Source organism: Ambystoma mexicanum, chromosome 4q (assembly GCF_040938575.1).
Source record: "Ambystoma mexicanum isolate Mex_15411 chromosome 4q, UKY_AmexF1_1, whole genome shotgun sequence".
Lineage (NCBI taxonomy): Eukaryota > Metazoa > Chordata > Amphibia > Caudata > Ambystomatidae > Ambystoma > Ambystoma mexicanum.
Window position 1 is genome coordinate 435,332,649 of NC_090928.1, and position 21,548 is coordinate 435,354,196.

Below are 21,548 nucleotides of genomic sequence, written 5' to 3' on the forward strand. Positions count from 1 at the left end.
GGAATGCAGTTCAAGAAGTCCCTGTTTCATAACCATATACCCTCTTCAATAGATCCTGTTAAAATGTTTTTCAACCCAATGCACTGTAAGAAACAATAAGATATATCATCATTTCATATACAAAACAATGAACAATTGGGTTTAACTATGCTCTTAGCACAAAATCAACAAACTGCAGTAGAGAAGCAGTTACATTTTGCAAAATTTGTGCATTTGACAAAATATTTTTTTTCCATGTTCCAAGATCTACATGTGATACGAAATGTATGAATTCTTGCAATGGAAACCTCACTGTATTTTACCAAGGCAGATAAAGGACATCTTTTGTACCCCTTATACTTATAAGGAGGGTTTGGTGGCTGAAAATGCATTGCTTTGATGGTGATTGCATGTTGCTTCCACGTTGTACATATTACTGAATAAATAAAGGTGAACATTTCAGAAATGGGGATATAGCTCAGGGGTAGAGCATTTCACTGCAGATCAAAAGGTCCCTAGTTCAAATCTGGGTGCCCCCTTGTCCAACTGTTTTACCTGCAGAAATATGTTTTTAATTAAATAAATTGAAGTAAACATTTACAATCTTAGCATTTTATGTAATGAGAAACACATTTCTACATTTGAAATACTCCTGATCATCTCCTGAAACATAGGGTAAACACCATGAAACTGTTTAGGATTTCTTTGTATGATACAAGCTGTGTTTTACATTCACCCAAGTTCTACTGGTGATATTATCAGTTTGAAATAGTCCATTGGAAGCTCATATGAATGTTATAAAACTGTGGTGGAAACCAATAATATGCCCTTAATGAAATGTATTAATTTGTACAGCTGACCAGAAGTGCACTGATGTCATTAGTTCTACAAGTTCCATACAGTCACCCACTCTATCACCTTTTTAAAAAAGCTCAGTTTTCAACATTCAAAGGTTTATGTCAGTGGTAGAGCGTAGGAGTGTAGTTCAAGAAGTCCCTGTTTCATAACCATATACCCTCTTCAATAGATCCTGTTAAATGTTTTTCAACCCAATGCACTGTAAGAAACAATAAGATATATCATCATTTCATATACAAAACAATGAACAATTGGGTTTAACTATGCTCTTAGCACAAAATCAGCAAACTGCAGCAGAGAAGCAGTTACATTTTGCAGAATTTGTGCATTTGAAAAAAAAATTTTTTTCCATGTTCCAAGATCTACATGTGATACGAAATGTATGAATTCTTGCAATGGAAGCCTCACTGTATTTTACCAAGGCAGATAAAGGACATCCTTCGAACCCCATATACTTATAAGGAGGGTTTGGTGGCTGAAAATGCATTGCTTTGATGGTGATTGCATGTTGCTTGCACTTTGTACATATTACTGAATTAATAAAGGTGAGCTTTTCAGAACTGGGGGTATAGCTCAGTGGTAGAGCATTTGACTGCAGATCAAGAGGTCCCAAGTTCAAATCTGGGTGCCCCCTTGTTCAACTGTTTTACCTGTAGAAATATGTTTTTAATTAAATAAATTGAAGTAAACATTTACAATCTTAGAATTTTATGTAATGAGCAACACATTTCTACATTTGAAATATTCCTGATCATCACCTGAAACATAAGGTAAACACTATTAAGCTGTTTAGGATTTCTTCATATGATACAAGCTGTGTTTTACATTCACCCAAGTTCTCCTGGTGATATGATCAGTTTGAAATAGTCCATTGGAAGCTCTTATGAATGTTCTAAAACTGTGGTGGAAACCAATAATATGCCCTTAATGAAATGTATTAATTTGTACAGCTGACCAGAAGTGCATGATGTCATTAGTTCTACAAGTTCCATAGAGTCACCCACTCTATCAACTTTTTAAAAAAGGGCAGTTTTCAACATTCAAGGGTTTATGTCAGTGGTAGAGCGTAGGAGTGTAGTTCAAGAAGTCCCTGTTTCATAACCATATACCCTCTTCAATAGATCCTGTTAAATGTTTTTCAACCCAATGCACTATAAGAAACAATAAGATATATCATCATTTCATATACAAAACAATGAACAATTGGGTTTAACTATGCTCTTAGCACAAAATCAACAAAATGCAGTAGAGAATCAGTTACATTTTGCAGAATTTGTGCATTTGACAAAAGATTTGTTTTTCATGTTCCAAGATCTACATGTGATTTGAAATGTATGAATTCTTGCAATGGAAACATCACTGTATTTTACCAAGGCAGATAAAGGACATCTTTTGTACCCCTTATACTTATAAGGAGGGTTTGGTGGCTGAAAATGCATTCTATGATGGTGATTGCATGTTGCTTCCACTTTGTACATATTACTGAATAAATAAAGGTGCCGATTTCTGAAATGGGGGTATAGCTCAGGGGTAGAGCATTTGACAGCAGATCAAGAGGTCCCTAGTTCAAATCTGGGTGCCCCCTTGTTCAACTGTTTTACCTGTAGAAATATGTTTTTAATTAAATAAATTGAACAAAACATTTACAATCTTAGCATTGTATGTAATGAGCAACACATTTCTACATTTGAAATACTCCTGATCATCTCCTGAAACATAGGGTAAACACCATGAAACTGTTTATGATTTCTTCGTATGATACAAGCTGTGTTTTACATTCACCCAAGTTCTACTGGTGATATTATCAGTTTGCAAAAGGCCATTGGAAGCTCATATGAATGCTATAAAACTGTGGTGGAAACCAATAATATGCCCTTAATGAAATGTATTAATTTGTACAGCTGATCAGAAGTGCACTGATGTCATTAGTTCTACAAGTTCCATAGAGTCACCCACTCTATCACATTTTTAAAAAAGGGCAGTTTTCAGCATTCAAGGGTTTATGTCAGTGGTAGAGCCTAGGAGTGCTTTTCAAGAAGTTCCTGTTTCATAACCATATACCCTCTTCAATAGATCCTGTTAAAATGTATTTTTTAACACAATGCACTGTAAGAAACAATAAGATATATCATCATTTCATATACAAAACAATGAACAATTGGGTTTAACTATGCTCTTTGCACAAAATCAACAAAATGCAGTAGAGAAACAGTTACGTTTTGCAGAATTTGTGCATTTGACAAAAGTTTGTTTTCCATGTTCCAAGATCTACATGTGATACGAAATGTAGGAATTCTTGCAATGGAAACCTCACTGTATTTTACCAAGGCAGATAAAGGACATCTTTTGTACCCCTTATACTTATAAGGAGGGTTTGGTGGCTGAAAATGCATTGCTTTGATGGTGATTGCATGTTGCTTCCACTTTGTACATATTACTGAATAAATAAAGGTGCACATTTCAGAAATGGGGTTATAGCTCAGGGGTAGAGCATTTCACTGCAGATCAAAAGGTCCCCAGTTCAAATCTTGGTGCCCCCTTGTCCAACTGTTTTACCTGTAGGACTATTTTTTTAATTAAATAAATTGAAGTAAACATTTACAATCTTAGCATTTTATGTAATGAGCAACACATTTCTACATTTGAAATACTCCTGATCATCTCCTGAAACATAGGGTAAACACCATGAAACTGTTTAGGATTTCTTTGTATGATACAAGCTGTGTTTTACATTCACCCAAATTCTACTGGTGATATTATCAGTTTGCAATAGTCCATTGGAAGCTCATATGAATGCTATAAAACTGTGGTGGAAACCAATAATATGCCCTTAATGAAATGTATTAATTTGTACAGCTGATCAGAAGTGCACTGATGTCATTAGTTCTACAAGTTCCATACAGTCACCCACTCTATCACATTTTTAAAAAAGGGCAGTTTTCAGCATTCAAGGGTTTATGTCAGTGGTAGAGCGTAGGAGTGCTTTTCAAGAAGTTCCTGTTTCATAACCATATACCCTCTTCAATAGATCTTGTTAAAATGTATTTTTTAACACAATGCACTGTAAGAAACAATAAGATATATCATCATTTCATATACAAAACAATGAACAATTTGGTTTAACTATGCTCTTAGCACAAAATCAACAAAATGCAGTAGAGAAACAGTTACGTTTTGCAGAATTTGTGCATTTGGCAAAAGATTTTTTTTCCATGTTCCAAGATCTACATGTGATACGAAATGTATGAATTCTTGCAATGGAAACCTCACTGTATTTTACCAAGGCAGATAAAGGACATCCTTCGCACCTCATATACTTATAAGGAGGGTTTGGTGGCTGAAAATGCATTGCTTTGATGGTGATTGCATGTTGCTTGCACTTTGTACATATTACTGAATTAATAAAGGGGAGCGTTTCAGAACTGGGGGTATAGTTCAGTGGTAGAGCATTTGACTGCAGATCAAGAAGTCCCTAGTTCAAATCTGAGTGCCCCCTTGTTCAACTGTTTTACTCGTAGAAATATTTTTTTAATTAAATAAATTGAAGAAAACATTTACAATCTTAACATTTTATGTAATGAGCAACACATTTCTACATTTGAAATACTCCTGATCATCACCTGAAACATAGGGTAAACACCATTAAGCTGTTTAGGATTTCTTCATATGATAGAAGCTGTGTTTTACATTCACCCAAGTTCTACTGGTGATATGATCAGTTTGAAATAGTCCATTGGAAGCTCATATGAATGTTATAAAACTCTGGTGGAAACCAATAATATGCCCTTAATGAAATTTATTAATTTGTACAGCTGACCAGAAGTGCACTGATGTCATTAGTTCTACAAGTTCCATAGAGTCACCCACTCTATCACCTTTTTTAAAAAGGGCAGTTTTCTACATTCAAGGGTTTATGTCAGTGGTAGAGCGTAGGAGTGTGGTTCAATAAGTCCCTGTTTCATAACCATATACCCTCTTCAATAGATCATGTTAAAATGTTTTTCAACCCAATGCACTGTAAGAAACAATAGTATATATCATCATTTCATATACAAAACAATGAACAATTGGGTTTAACTATGCTCTTAGCACAAAATCAACAAACTGCAGTAGAGAAGCAGTTACATTTTGCAGAATTTGTGCATTTGGCAAAAGATTTTTTTTCCATGTTCCAAGATCTATATATGATACGAAATGTAGGAATTATTGCAATGGAAACCTCACTGTATTTTACCAAGGCAGATAAAGGACATCTTTTGTACCCCTTATACTTATAAGGAGGGTTTGGTGGCTGAAAATGCATTGATTTGATGGTGATTGCATGTTGCTTCCACTTTGTACATATTACTGAATAAATAAAGGTGAACATTTCAGAAATGGGGGTATAGCTCACGGGTAGAGCATTTCACTGCAGATCAAAAGGTTCCTAGTTCAAATCTGGGTGCCCCCTTGTCCAACTGTTTTACCTGTAGAAATATGTTTTTAATTAAATAAATTGAAGTAAACATTTACAATCTTAGCATTTTATGTAATGAGCAACACATTTCTACATTTGAAATACTCCTGATCATCTCCTGAAACATAGGGTAAACACCATGAAACTGTTTAGGATTTCTTCGTATGATACAAGCTGTGTTTTACATTCACCCAAGTTCTACTGGTGATATGATCAGTTTGAAATAGTCCATTGGAAGCTCATATGAATGTTATAAAACTGTGGTGGAAACCAATAATATGCCCTTAATGAAATGTATTAATTTGTACAGCTGACCAGAAGTGCACTGATGTCATTAGTTCTACAAGTTCCATACAGTCACCCACTCTATCACCTTTTTAAAAAAGGGCAGTTTTCAACATTCAAAGGTTTATGTCAGTGGTAGAGCGTAGGAGTGTAGTTCAAGAAGTCCCTGTTTCATAACCATATACCCTCTTCAATAGATCCTGTTAAATGTTTTTCAACCCAATGCACTGTAAGAAACAATAAGATATATCATCATTTCATATACAAAACAATGAACAATTGGGTTTAACTATGCTCTTAGCACAAAATCAACAAACTGCAGCAGAGAAGCAGTTACATTTTGCAGAATTTGTGCATTTGACAAAATATTTTTTTTCCATGTTCCAAGATCTACATGTGATACGAAATGTATGAATTCTTGCAATGGAAGCCTCACTGTATTTTACCAAGGCAGATAAAGGACATCCTTCGAACCCCATATACTTATAAGGAGGGTTTGGTGGCTGAAAGTGCATTGCTTTGATGGTGATTGCATGTTGCTTGCACGCACTTTGTACATATTACTGAATTAATAAAGGTGAACTTTTCAGAACTGGGGGTATAGCTCAGTGCTAGAGCATTTGACTGCAGGTCAAGAGGTTCCTAGTTCAAATCTGGGTGCCCCCTTGTTCAACTGTTTTACCTGTAGAAATATGTTTTTAATTAAATAAATTGAAGTAAACATTTACAATCTTAACATTTTATGTAATGAGCAACACATTTCTACATTTGAAATACTCCTGATCATCACCTGAAACATAGGGTAAACACCATTAAGCTGTTTAGGATTTCTTCATATGATACAAGCTGTGTTTTACATTCACCCAAGTTCTACTGGTGATATGATCAGTTTGAAATAGTCCATTGGAAGCTCATATTAATGTTATAAAACTGTGCTGGAAACCAATAATATGCCCTTAATGAAATGTATTAATTTGTACAGCTGACCAGAAGTGCACTGATGTCATTAGTTCTACAAGTTCCATAGAGTCACCCACTCTATCACCTTTTTAAAAAAGGGCACTTTTCAACATTGAAGGGTTTATGTCAGTGGTAGAGCGCAGGAGTGTAGTTCAAGAAGTCCCTGTTTCATAACCATATACCCTCTTCAATAGATCCTGTTAAAATGTTTTTCAACCCAATGCACTGTAAGAAACAATAGGATATATCATCATTTCATATACAAAACAATGAACAATTGGGTTTAACTATGCTCTTAGCACAAAATCAACAAACTGCAGTAGAGAAGCAGTTACATTTTGCAGAATTTGTGCATTTGACAAAAGATTTTTTTTCCATGTTCCAAGATCTACATGTGATACGAAATGTATGAATTCTTGCAATGGAAACCTCACTGTATTTTACCAAGGCAGATAAAGGACATTCTTCGCACCCCTTATACTTATAAGGAGGGTTTGGTGGCTGAACATGCATTGCTTTGATGGTGATTGCATGTTGCTTCCACTTTGTACGTATTACTGAATAAATAAAGGTGAGTATTTCAGAAATGGGGATATAGCTCAGGGGTAGAGCATTTCACTACAAATCAAAAGGTCCCTAGTTCAAATCTGGGTGCCCCCTTGCCCAACTGTTTTACCTGTAGAAATATTTTTTAGTGAAATAAATTGAAGTAAACATTTACAATCTTAGCATTGTATGTAATGAGCAACACATTTCTACATTTGAAATACTCCTGATCATCACCTGAAAAATAGGGTAAACACCATTAAGCTGTTTAGGATTTCTTCATATGATACAAGCTGTGTTTTACATTCACCCAAGTTTTACTGGTGATATTTTCAGTTTGAAATAGTCCATTGGAAGCTCATGAAGTGGGAGAATGGGAGAAAAGACTCCCCCCAATATCCTCGCGCCCCTGGCCTAGACAATCGCGACCCAGACACCCACCACGAGATGAATTTGCCTATCTACCAGACGACCAAATACCCTGGTACAGGAACGTACGGATGTGCCCATCAGCCTGCCCACCAGCCTGCCCACCAGCCTGCCCTGCTCAAGCCGACACCTGCGGCATGGATGAACTCGACTAAACCCTTCAACAGTAAATAAACACATTGTTAGAGATGCCATGACGACCTAGCCAACTGTCAGAACACCCGTGCAACCATGCACACTGGACACCCCCACACCAATCCACACGAAGAACATACTCAGTGCTATGACGTAGGTGACGGACACACCCACTGACGCGCATCTTTATTATTTTTCACATAGGTTTTTCGAAAAGCTGAAACGCAAGACGCACAAAACACTCATCTAAATGCTTGCTGACGCTTCTCCTAACCCTTACATTATGATGAAAATACAACGTAGACATGATCCCGCATATGAAGCAATGTGATACCACAACTTAAAGTGCTGTGCATTAAACATCCCCACCTATGCACCAGGCCCAAGTAGGCCGCAAGCAAGAGCCTCCACGAACATTGGACGAGCAAGAGTACAATTGCTGACCCTGAAGAACGCGCCCAGCGCGAACTGACAGCCAAGGTAGCGATGTTGCAACTCGCATGCCACCAGCCGACGCCAAGGTCACACCTGTAAGCTCAGCCAGACACACAGTGGAAAATACAACCTTAAATGTGCAGAATTCTGCCTCAACCATGGTCTCTCCTCATGTGACCAAGCCAAATCTGACAGGGTGCCAGACCCAGGAAGGAGAAGTCGCCTGGGTCCCACGTTTGAGACACAGGCTGCAACAATGAAATGACCCAATGGACACCTACAGCGATGGGAATGGTCTGCTCTCAGGCATATGAGCAAATCCACGCATTGTCTGCAAGAACACATAGTTACATATTGTTGCAAATGACAGGTACACTGCGAGCTGGGAACAACGATGGTCCCAGGCTGGGGGGCTCGCGAGTCGACCAATCGGAACATGAGGCACTCATCACTGATGCCACTAACATTAGCCAATCATTAGGTGTCTTTGTGTAACAATTTTCAAGTATCTAATAGAAGGGACAACCCAAGTATACCACCTGACTGACCCTTAACCACTAACAGCGTTCTCTATACGTATGCTATACTAACCCTACCACTCGAGGAACCAATCCAGAGTGGCGATAGGTTTTTGCTAACTTTCCCAGGTGACGCAAGTAGCGCGTCATACTGAGGCAAAAAGGGGCCTGCGAGCCCCATGAATTTCGAGAGTCTGGACGGACGCGTACGATCCTAGACCCATCCCTGCCGTTATTCAATAAACAGCAGAACCACCTTGCTTCTTGTGTGTGTCTCATACTCATTTTTGGGATACATGTGAGGAGTTGGGGCCTCCCAGCCCGGAGGTCCGCGGAAGGCCCAGCCGACCCCGGGAGAAACAGCCCAACACTCATATGAATGTTATAAAACTGTGGTGGAAACCAATAATGTGCCCTTAATGAAATTTATTAATTTGTACAGCTGACCAGAAGTGCACTGATGTCATTAGTTCTACAAGTTCCATACAGTCACCCACTCTATCACCTTTACAAAAAAGGGCAGTTTTCAACATTCAAGGGTTTATATCAGTGGTAGAGCGTAGGAGTGTAGTTCAAGAAGTCCCTGTTTCATAACCATATACCCTCTTCAATAGATCCTGTTAAAATGCTTTTCAACCCAATGCACTGGAAGAAACAATAGGATATATCATCATTTCATATACAAAATAATGAACAATTGGGTTTAACTATGCTCTTAGCACAAAATCAACAAACTGCAGTAAAGAAGCAGTTACATTTTGCATAATTTGTGCATTTGACAAAATATTTTTTTTCCATGTTCTAAGATCTACATGTGATACGAAATGTATGAATTCTTGCAATGGAAACCTCACTGTATTTTACTAAGGCAGATAAAGGACATCCTTCGCACCCCATATACTTATAAGGAGGGTTTGGTGGCTGAAAATGCATTGCTTTGATGGTGATTGCATGTTGCTTGCACTTTGTACATATTACTGAATTAATAAAGGTGAACTTTTCAGAATTGGGGATATAGCTCAGTGGTAGAGCATTTGACTGCAGTTCAAGAGGTCCCTTGTTCAAATGTTTTACCTGTAGAAATATTTTTTTTATTAAATAAATTGAAGAAAACATTAACAAGGTTAGCATTTTATGTAATGAGCAACACATTTCTACATTTGAAATACTCCTGATCATCACCTGAAATATAGGGTAAACACCACTAAGCTGTTTAGGATTTCTTCATATGATACAAGCTGTGTTTTACATTCACCCAAGTTCTACTGGTGATATGATCAGTTTAAAATAGTCCATTGGAAGCTCATATGAATGTTATAAAACTGGTGGAAACCAATAATATGCCCTTAATGAAATGTATTAATTTGTACAGCTGACCAGAAGGGCACTGATGTCATTAGTTCTACAAGTTCCATAGAGTCACCCACTCTATCACCTTTTTAAAAAAGGGCAGTTTTCAACATTGAAGGGTTTATGTCAGTGGTAGAGCGTAGGAGTGTAGTTCAAGAAGTCCCTGTTTCATAACGATATACCCTCTTCAATAGATCCTGTTAAAATGTTTTTCAACCCAATGCACTGTAAGAAACAATAGGATATATCATCATTTCATATACAAAACAATGAACAATTAGGTTTAACTATGCTCTTAGCACAAAGTCAACAAACTGCAGTAGAGAAGCAGTTACATTTTACAGAATTTGTGCATTTGACAAAAGATTTTTTTTCCATGTTACAAGATTTACATGTGATACGAAATGTATGAATTCTTGCGATGGAAACCTCACTGTATTTTACCAAGGCAGATAACGGACATCCTTCGCACCCCATATACTTATAAGGAGGGCTTGGTGGCTGAAAATGCATTGCTTTGATGGTGATTGCATGTTGCTTGCACTTTGTACATATTACTGAATTAATAAAGGTGAACATTTCAGAACTGGGGGTATAGCTCAGTGGTAGAGCATTTGACTGCAGGTAAGGAGGTCCCTAGTTCAAATCTGGGTGCCCCCTTGTTCAACTGTTTTACCTGTACAAATATTTTTTTAATTAAATAAATTGAAGAAAACATTTACACTCTTAGCATTTTATGTAATGAGCAACACATTTCTACATTTGAAATACTCCTGATCATCTCCTGAAACATAGGGTAAACACCATGAAACTGTTTAGGATTTTTTCGTATGATACAAGCTGTGTTTTACATTCACCCAAGTTCTACTGGTGATATTATCAGTTTCAAATAGTCCATGGGAAGCTCATATGAATGTTATAAAACTGTGGTGGAAACCAATAATATGCCTTTAATGAAATGTATTAATTTGTACAGCTGACCAGAAGTGCATTGATGTCATTAGTTCTAAAAGTTCCATAGAGTCACCCACTCTATCACCTTTTTAAAAAAGGGGAAGTTTTCAGCATTCAAGGGTTTAACTCAGTGTTAGAGCTTAGGAGTGCAGTTCAAGAAGTCCCTGTTTCATAACCATATACCCTCGTCAATAGATCCAGTTAAAATGTTTTTCAACCCAATGCACTGTAAGAAACAATAGGATATATCATCATTTCATATAAAAAACAATGAACAATTGGGTTTAACTATGCTCTTAGCACAAAATCAACAAACTGCAGTAGAGAAGCAGTTACATTTTGCAGAATTTGTGCATTTGACAAAAGATTTTTTTTCCATGTTCCAAGATCTACATGTGATACGAAATGTATGAATTCTTGCAATGGAAACCTCACTGTATTTTACCAAGGCAGATAAAGGACATCCTTCGCACCCCATATACTTATAAGGAGGGTTTGGTGGCTGAAAATGCATTGCTTTGATGGTGATTGCATGTTGCTTGCACTTTGAACATATTACTGAATTAATAAAAGTGAACAATTCAGAAATGGGGATATAACTCAGGGGTAGAGCATTTCACTTCAGATCAAAAAGTCCCTAGTTCAAATCTGGGTGCCCCCTTGTCCAACTGTTTTACCTGTAGAAATATGTTTTTAATTAAATAAATTGAAGTAAACATTTACAATATTAGCATTTTATGTAATGAGCAACACATTTCTACATTTGAAATACTCCTGATCATCACCTGAAACATAGGGTAAACACCATTAAGCTGTTTAGGATTTCCTCATATGATACAAGCTGTGTTTTACATTCACCCAAGTTCTACTGGTGATATGATCAGTTTGAAATAATCCATTGGAAGCTCATATGAATTTTATAAAACTATGGTGGAAACCAATAATATGCCCTTAATGAAATGTATCAATTTGTACAGCTGACCAGAAGTGCACTGATGTCATTAGTTCTACAAGTTCCATAGAGTCACCCACTCTATCACCTTTTTAAAAAAGGGCACTTTTCAACATTGAAGGGTTTATGTCAGTGGTAGAGCCTAGGAGTGTAGTTCAAGAAGTCCCTGTTTCATAACCATATACCCTCTTCAATAGATCCTGTTAAAATGTTTTTCAACCCAATGCACTGTAAGAAACAATAGGATATATCATCATTGCATATACAAAACAATGAACAATTGGGTTTAACTATGCTCTTAGCACAAAATCAACAAACTGCAGTAGAGAAGCAGTTACATTTTGCAGAATATGTGCATTTGACAAAAGTGTTTTTTCCATGTTCCAAGATCTACATGTGATACGAAATGTATGAATTATTGCAATGGAAACCTCACTGTATTTTACCAAGGCAGATAAAGGACATCCTTCGCACCCCATATACTTATAAGGAGGCTTTGGTGGCTGAAAATGCATTGCTTTGATGGTGATTGCATGTTGCTTGCACTTTGTACATATTACTGAATTAATAAAGGTGAACATTTCAGAACTGGGGGTATAGATCAGTGGTAGAGCATTTGACTGCAGGTAAAGAGGTCCCTAGTCCAAACCTGGGTGCCCCCTTGTTCAACAGTTTTACCTGTACAAATATTTTTTTAATTAAATAAATTCAAGAAAACATTTACACTCTTAGCATTTTATGTAATGAGCAACACATTTCTACATCTGAAATACTCCTGATCATCTCCTGAAACATAGGGTAAACACCATGAAACTGTTTAGGATTTCTTCATATGATACAAGCTGTGTTTTACATTCACCCAAGTTCTACTGGTGATATGATCAGTTTGGAATAGTCCATTGGAAGCCCATATGAATGTTATAAAACTGTGGTGGAAACCAATAATATGCCCTTAATGAAATGTATTAATTTGTACAGCTGACCAGAAGTGCACTGATGTCATTAGTTCTACAAGTTCCATAGAGTCACCCACTCTATCACCTTTTTAAAAAAGGGCAGTTTTCAGCCTTCTAGGGTTTAACTCAGTGTTAGAGCGTAGGAGTGCAGTTCAAGAAGTCCCTGTTTCATAACCATATACCCTCTTCAATAGATCCTGTTAAAATGTTTTTCAACCCAATGCACTGTAAGAAACAATAGGATATATCATCATTTCATATACAAAACAATGAACAATTGGGTTTAACTATGCTCTTAGCACAAAATCAACAAACTGCAGTAGAGAAGCAGTTACATTTTGCAGAATTTGTGCATTTGACACAAGATTTTTTTTCCATGTTCCAAGATCTACATGTGATACGAAATGTATGAATTCTTGCAATGGAAACCTCACTGTATTTTACCAAGGCAGATAAAGGACATTCTTCGCACCCCTTATACTTATAAGGAGGGTTTGGTGGCTGAACATGCATTGCTTTGATGGTGATTGCATGTTGCTTCCACTTTGTACATATTACTGAATAAATAAAGGTGAGTATTTCAGAAATGGGGGTATAACTCAGGGGTAGAGCATTTCACTGCAGATCAAAAGGTCCCTAGTTCAAATCTGGGTGCCCCCTTGCCCAACTGTTTTACCTGTAGAAATATTTTTTTAATGAAATAAATTGAAGTAAACATTTACAATCTTAGCATTTTATGTAATGAGCAACACATTTCTACATTTGAAATACTCCTGAACATCACCTGAAACATAGGGTAAACACCATTAAGCTGTTTAGGATTTCTTCATATGATAGAAGCTGTGTTTTACATTCACCCAAGTTCTACTGGTGATATTATCAGTTTGAAATAGTCCATTGGAAAATCATGAAGTGGGAGAATGGGAGAAAAGACTCCCCCCAATCTCCTTGCGCCCCTGGCGTAGACGATCGCGACCCAGACACCCACCACGAGATGAATTTGCCTATCTACCAGACGACCAAATACCCTGGTACAGGAACATACGGATGTGCCCATCAGCCTGCCCACCAGCCTACCCTGCTCAAGCCGACACCTGCGGCATGGATGAACTCGACTAAACCCTTCAACAGTAAATAAATACATCGTTAGAGATGCCATGACGACCTAGCCAACTGTCAGAACACCCGTGCAACCATGCACACTGGACACCCCCACACCAATCCACACGAAGAACATACTCAGTGCTATGACGTAGGTGACGGACACACCCACTGACGCGCATCTTTATTATTTTTCACATAGGTTTTTCGAAATGCAGAAACGCAAGACGCACAAAACACTCATCTAAATGCTTGCTGACGCTTCTCCTAACCCTTACATTGTGATGAAAATACAACGTAGACATGATCCCGCATATGAAGCAATGTGATACGGCAACTTAAAGTGCCATGCATTAAACATCCCCACCTATGCACCAGGCCCAAGTAGGCCGCAAGCAAGAGCCTCCACGAACATTGGACGAGCAAGAGTACAATTGCTGACCCTGAAGAACGCACCCAGCGCGAACTGACAGCCAAGGTAGCGATGTTGCAACTCGCATGCCACCAGCCGACGCCAAGGTCACACCTGCAAGCTAAGCCAGACACACAGTGGAAAATACAACCTTAAATGTGCAGAATTCTGCCTCAACCATGGTCTCTCCTCACGTGACCAAGCCAAACCTGACAGGGTGCCAGACCCAGGAAGGAGAAGTCGCCTGGGTCCCACGTTTGAGACACAGGCTGCAACAATGAAATGACCCAATAGACACCTACAGCGATGGGAATTGTCTGCTCTCAGGCATATGAGCAAATCCACGCATTGTCTGCACGAACACATAGTTACATATTGTTGCAAATGACAGGTACACTGCGAGCTGGGAACAACGATGGTCCCAGGCTGGGGGGCTCGCGAGTCGACCAATCGGAACATGAGGCACTCATCACTGATGCCACTAACATTAGCCAATCATTAGGTGTCTTTGTGTAACAATTTTCAAGTATCTAATAGAAGGGACAACCCAAGTATACCACCTGACTGACCCTTAACCACTAACAGCGTTCTCTATACGTATGCTATACTAACCCTACCACTCGAGGAACCAATCCAGAGTGGCGATAGGTTTTTGCTAACTTTCCCAGGTGACGCAAGTAGCGCGTCATACTGAGGCAAAAAGGGGCCTGCGAGCCCCACGAATTTCGAGAGTCTGGACGGACGCGTACGATCCTAGACCCATCCCTGCCGTTATTCAATAAACAGCAGAACCACCTTGCTTCTTGTGTGTGTCTCATACTCATTTTTGGGATACATGTGAGGAGTTGGGGCCTCCCAGCCCGGAGGTCCGCGGAAGGCCCAGCCGACCCCGGGAGAAACACCCCGACACTCATATGAAAGTTATAAAACTGTGGTGGAAACCAATAATATGCCCTTAATGAAATGTATTAATTTGTACAGCTGACCAGAAGTGCACTGATGTCATTAGTTCTACAAGTTCCATACAGTCACCCACTCTATCACCTTTTTAAAAAAGGGCAGTTTTCAACATTCAAGGGTTTATGTCAGTGGTAGAGCGTAGGAGTGTAGTTCAAGAAGTCCCTGTTTCATAACCATATACCCTCTTCAATAGATCCTGTTAAAATGCTTTTCAACCCAATGCACTGGAAGAAACAATAGGATATATCATCATTTCATATACAAAACAATGAACAATTGGGTTTAACTATGCACTTAGCACAAAGTGAACAAACTGCAGTAGAGAAGCAGTTACATTTTGCAGAATTTGTGCATTTGACAAAATATTTTTTTTCCATGTTCCAAGATTTACATGTGATACGAAATGTATGAATTATTGCAATGGAAACCTCACTGTATTTTACCAAGGCAGATAAAGGACATCCTTCGCACCCCATATACTTATAAGGAGGGTTTGGTGGCTGAAAATGCATTGCTTTGATGGTGATTGCATGTTGCTTGCACTTTCTACATATTACTGAATTAATAAAGGTGAACATTTCAGAACTGGGGGTATAGATCAGTGGTAGAGCATTTGACTGCAGGTAAAGAGGTCCCTAGTCCAAACCTGGGTGCCCCCTTGTTCAACAGTTTTACCTGTACAAATATTTTTTTAATTAAATAAATTGAAGAAAACATTTACACTCTTAGCATTTTATGTAATGAGCAACACATTTCTACATCTGAAATACTCCTGATCATCTCCTGAAACATGGGGTAAACACCATGAAACTGTTTAGGATTTCTTCATATGATACAAGCTGTGTTTTACATTCACCCAAGTTCTACTGGTGATATGATCAGTTTGGAATAGTCCATTGGAAGCCCATATGAATGTTATAAAACTGTGGTGGAAACCAATAATATGCCCTTAATGAAATGTATTAATTTGTACAGCTGACCAGAAGTGCACTGATGTCATTAGTTCTACAAGTTCCATAGAGTCACCCACTCTATCACCTTTTTAAAAAAGGGCAGTTTTCAGCCTTCAAGGGTTTAACTCAGTGTTAGAGCGTAGGAGTGCAGTTCAAGAAGTCCCTGTTTCATAACCATATACCCTCTTCAATAGATCCTGTTAAAATGTTTTTCAACCAAATGCACTGTAAGAAACAATAGGATATATCATCATTTCATATACAAAACAATGAACAATTGGGTTTAACTATGATCTTAGCACAAAATCAACAAACTGCAGTAGAGAAGCAGTTACATTTTGCAGAATTTGTGCATTTGACAAAAGATTTTTTTTCCATGTTGCAAGATCTACATGTGATACGAAATGTATGAATTCTTGCAATGGAAACCTCACTGTATTTTACCAAGGCAGATAAAGGACATTCTTCGCACCCCTTATACTTATAAGGAGGGTTTGGTGGCTGAACATGCATTGCTTTGATGGTGATTGCATGTTGCTTCCACTTTGTACATATTACTGAATAAATAAAGGTGAGTATTTCAGAAATGGGGGTATAACTCAGGGGTAGAGCATTTCACTGCAGATCAAAAGGTCCCTAGTTTAAATCTGGGTGCCCCCTTGCCCAACTGTTTTACCTGTAGAAATATTTTTTTAATGAAATAAATTGAAGTAAACATTTACAATCTTAGCATTTTATGTAATGAGCAACACATTTCTACATTTGAAATACTCCTGATCATCACCTGAAACATAGGGTAAACACCATTAAGCTGTTTAGGATTTCTTCATATGATACAAGCTGTGTTTTACATTCACCCAAGTTCTACTGGTGATATTATCAGTTTGAATAGTCCATTGGAAAATCATGAAGTGGGAGAATGGGAGAAAAGACTCCCCCCAATCTCCTTGCGCCCCTGGCGTAGACGATCGCGACCCAGACACCCACCACGAGATGAATTTGCCTATCTACCAGACGACCAAATACCCTGGTACAGGAACATATGGATGTGCCCATCAGCCTGCCCACCAGCCTGCCCTGCTCAAGCCGACACCTGCGGCATGGATGAACTCGACTAAACCCTTCAACACTAAATAAATACATCGTTAGAGATGCCATGACGACCTAGCCAACTGTCAGAACACCCGTGCAACCATGCACACTGGACACCCCCACACCATTCCACACGAAGAACATACTCAGTGCTATGACGTAGGTGACGGACACACCCACTGACGCGCATCTTTATTATTTTTCACATAGGTTTTTCGAAATGCAGAAACGCAAGACGCACAAAACACTCATCTAAATGCTTGCTGACGCTTCTCCTAACCCTTACATTGTGATGAAAATACAACGTAGATATGATCCCGCATATGAAGCAATGTGATACCGCAACTTAAAGTGCAGTGCATTAAACATCCCCACCTATGCACCAGGCCCAAGTAGGCCGCAAGCAAGAGCCTCCACGAACATTGGACGAGCAAGAGTACAATTGCTGACCCTGAAGAACGCACCCAGCGCGAACTGACAGCCAAGGTAGCGATGTTGCAACTCGCATGCCACCAGCCGACGCCAAGGTCACACCTGCAAGCTAAGCTAGACACACAGTGGAAAATACAACCTTAAATGTGCAGAATTCTGCCTCAACCATGGTCTCTCCTCACGTGACCAAGCCAAACCTGACAGGGTGCCAGACCCAGGAAGGAGAAGTCGCCTGGGTCCCACGTTTGAGACACAGGCTGCAACAATGAAATGACCCAATAGACACCTACAGCGATGGGAATTGTCTGCTCTCAGGCATATGAGCAAATCCACGCATTGTCTGCACGAACACATAGTTACATATTGTTGCAAATGACAGGTACACTGCGAGCTGGGAACAACGATGGTCCCAGGCTGGGGGGCTCGCGAGTCGACCAATCGGAACATGAGGCACTCATCACTGATGCCACTAACATTAGCCAATCATTAGGTGTCTTTGTGTAACAATTTTCAAGTATCTAATAGAAGGGACAACCCAAGTATACCACCTGACTGACCCTTAACCACTAACAGCGTTCTCTATACGTATGCTATACTAACCCTACCACTCGAGGAACCAATCCAGAGTGGCGATAGGTTTTTGCTAACTTTCCCAGGTGACGCAAGTAGCGCGTCATACTGAGGCAAAAAGGGGCCTGCGAGCCCCACGAATTTCGAAAGTCTGGACGGACGCGTACGATCCTAGACCCATCCCTGCCGTTATTCAATAAACAGCAGAACCACCTTGCTTCTTGTGTGTGTCTCATACTCATTTTTGGGATACATGTGAGGAGTTGGGGCCTCCCAGACCAGAGGTCCGCGGAAGGCCCAGCCGACCCCGGGAGAAACACCCCGACACTCATATGAATGTTATAAAACTGTGGTGGAAACCAATAATATGCCCTTAATGAAATGTATTAATTTGTACAGCTGACCAGAAGTGCACTGATGTAATTAGTTCTACAAGTTCCATACAGTCACCCACTCTATCACCTTTTTAAAAAAGGGCAGTTTTCAACATTCAAGGGTTTATGTCAGTGGTAGAGCGTAGGAGTGTAGTTCAAGAAGTCCCTGTTTCATAACCATATACCCTCTTCAATAGATCCTGTTAAAATGCTTTTCAACCCAATGCACTGGAAGAAACAATAGGATATATCATCATTTCATATACAAAACAATGAACAATTGGGTTTAACTATGCACTTAGCACAAAGTGAACAAACTGCAGTAGAGAAGCAGTTACATTTTGCAGAATTTGTGCATTTGACAAAAGATTTTTTTTCCATGTTCCAAGATTTACGTGTGATACGAAATGTATGAATACTTGCAATGGAAACCTCACTGTATTTTACCAAGGCAGATAAAGGAACTCCTTTGCACCCCTTATACTTATAAGGAGGGTTTGGTGGCTGAACATGCATTGCTTTGATGGTGATTGCATGTTGCTTCCACTTTGTACATATTACTGAATAAATAAAGGTGAAAAATTCAGAAATGGGGGTATAGCTCAGGGGTAGAGCATTTCACTGCAGTTCGAAAGGTCCCTAGTTCAAATCTGGGTGCCCCCTTGTCCAACTGTTTTACCTGTAGAAATATTTTTTTAATTAAATAAATTGAAGTAAACATTTACAATCTTAGCATTTTATGTAATGAGCAACACATTTCTACATTTGAAATACTCCTGATCATCACCTGAAACATAGGGTAAACACCATTAAGCTGTTTAGGATTTCTTCATATGATACAAGCTGTGTTTTACATTCCCCCAAGTTCTACTGGTGATATGATCAGTTTGAAATAGTCCATTGGAAGCTCATATTAATGTTATAAAACTGTGCTGGAAACCAATAATATGCCCTTAATGAAATTTATTAATTTGTACATCTGACCAGACGTGCACTGATGTCATTAGTTCTACAAGTTCCATAGAGTCACCCACTCTATCACCTTTTTTAAAAAGGGCAGTTTTCAACATTCAAGGGTTTATGTCAGTGGTAGAGCGTAGGAGTGTAGTTCAAGAGGTCCCTGTTTCATAACCATATACCCTCTTCAATAGATCCTGTTAAAATGTTTTCAACCCAATGCACTGTAAGAAACAATAGGATATATCATCATTTCATATACAAAACAATGAACAATTGGGTTTAACTATGCTCTTAGCACAAAATCAACAAACTGCAGTAGAGAAGCAGTTACATTTTGCATAATTTGTGCATTTGGCAAAAGATTTTTTTTCCATGTTCCAAGATCTACATGTGATACGAAATGTATGAATTCTTGCAATGGAAACCTCACTGTATTTTACCAAAGCAGATAAAGGACATCCTTCGCACCTCATATACTTATAAGGAGGGTTTGGTGGCTTAAAATGCATTGCTTTGATGGTGATTGCATGTTGCTTGCACTTTGTACATATTACTGAATTAATAAAAGGTAACTTTTCAGAACTGGGGGTATAGCTCAGTGGTAGAGCATTTGACTGCAGATCAAGAGGTCCCTAGTTCAAATCTGGGTGCTCCCTTGTTCAACTGTTTTACCTGTAGAAATATTTTTTTAATTAAATAAATTGAAGAAAACATTTACAATTTTAGCATTTTGTGTAATGAGCAACACATTTCTACATTTGAAATACTCCTGATCATCTCCTGAAACATCGGGTAAACACCATGAAACTGTTTAGGATTTCTTCATATGATACAAGCTGTGTTTTACATTCACCCAAGTTCTACTGGTGATATTATCAGTTTGAAATAGTCCATTGGAAGCTCATATGAATGTTATAAAACTGTGGTGGAAACCAATAATATGCCCTTAATGAAATGTATTAATTTGTACAGCTGACCCGAAGTGCACTGATGTCATTAGTTCTACAAGTTCCATACAGTCACCCACTCTATCACCTTTTTAAAAAAGGGCAGTTTTCAGCATTCAAGGGTTTAACTCAGTGGTAGGGCGTAGGAATGCAGATCAAGAAGTCCCTGTTTCATAACCATATACCCTCTTCAATAGATCATGTTAAAATGTTTTTCAACCCAATGCACTGTAAGAAACAATAAGATATATCATCATTTCATATACAAAACAATGAACAATTGAGTTTAACTATGCTCTTAGCACAAAATCAACAAACTGCAGCAGAGAAGCAGTTACATTTTGCAGAATTTGTGCATTTGACAAAAGATTTTTTTTTCCATGTTCCAAGATCTACATGTGATACGAAATGTATGAATTCTTGCAATGGAAACCTCACTGTATTTTACCAAGGCAGATAAAGGACATTCTTCGCACCCCTTATACTGATAAGGAGGGTTTGGTGCCTGAACATGCATTGCTTTGATGGTGATTGCATGTTGCTTCCACTTTGTACATATTACTGAATAAATAAAGGTGAGTGTTTCAGAAATGGGGATATAGCTCAGGGGTAGAGCATTTCACTACAGAGCAAAAGGTCTCTAGTTCAAATCTGGGTGCCCCCTTGCCCAACTGTTTTACCTGTAGAAATATTTTTTTAATGAAATAAATTGAAGTAAACATTTACAATCTTAGCATTTTATGTAATGAGCAACACATTTCTACATTTGAAATACTCCTGATCATCACCTGAAACATAGGGTAAACACCATTAAGCTGTTTAGGATTTCTTCATATGATACAAGCTGTGTTTTACATTCACCCAAGTTCTACTGGTGATATTATCAGTTTGAAATAGTCCATTGGAAAATCATGAAGTGGGAGAATGGGAGAAA

General features: G+C 38.5%; 3 non-coding genes across 3 annotated transcripts; all 3 read left to right on the forward strand.

Annotated features, from left to right (window-relative positions):
* The first annotated feature begins 1,399 nt into the window (after positions 1 to 1,399).
* TRNAC-GCA (transfer RNA cysteine (anticodon GCA)) lies at positions 1,400 to 1,471 on the forward strand. Its single transcript has one exon. It is a non-coding gene; the product is annotated as a tRNA-Cys (tRNA).
* A 5,655-nt stretch (positions 1,472 to 7,126) lies between these two features.
* Positions 7,127 to 7,198, forward strand: TRNAC-ACA (transfer RNA cysteine (anticodon ACA)). The gene has a single exon. It is a non-coding gene; the product is annotated as a tRNA-Cys (tRNA).
* Positions 7,199 to 20,251: 13,053 nt separating this feature from the next.
* Positions 20,252 to 20,323, forward strand: TRNAC-GCA (transfer RNA cysteine (anticodon GCA)). Its single transcript has one exon. It is a non-coding gene; the product is annotated as a tRNA-Cys (tRNA).
* The last annotated feature ends 1,225 nt before the right edge of the window (positions 20,324 to 21,548 follow it).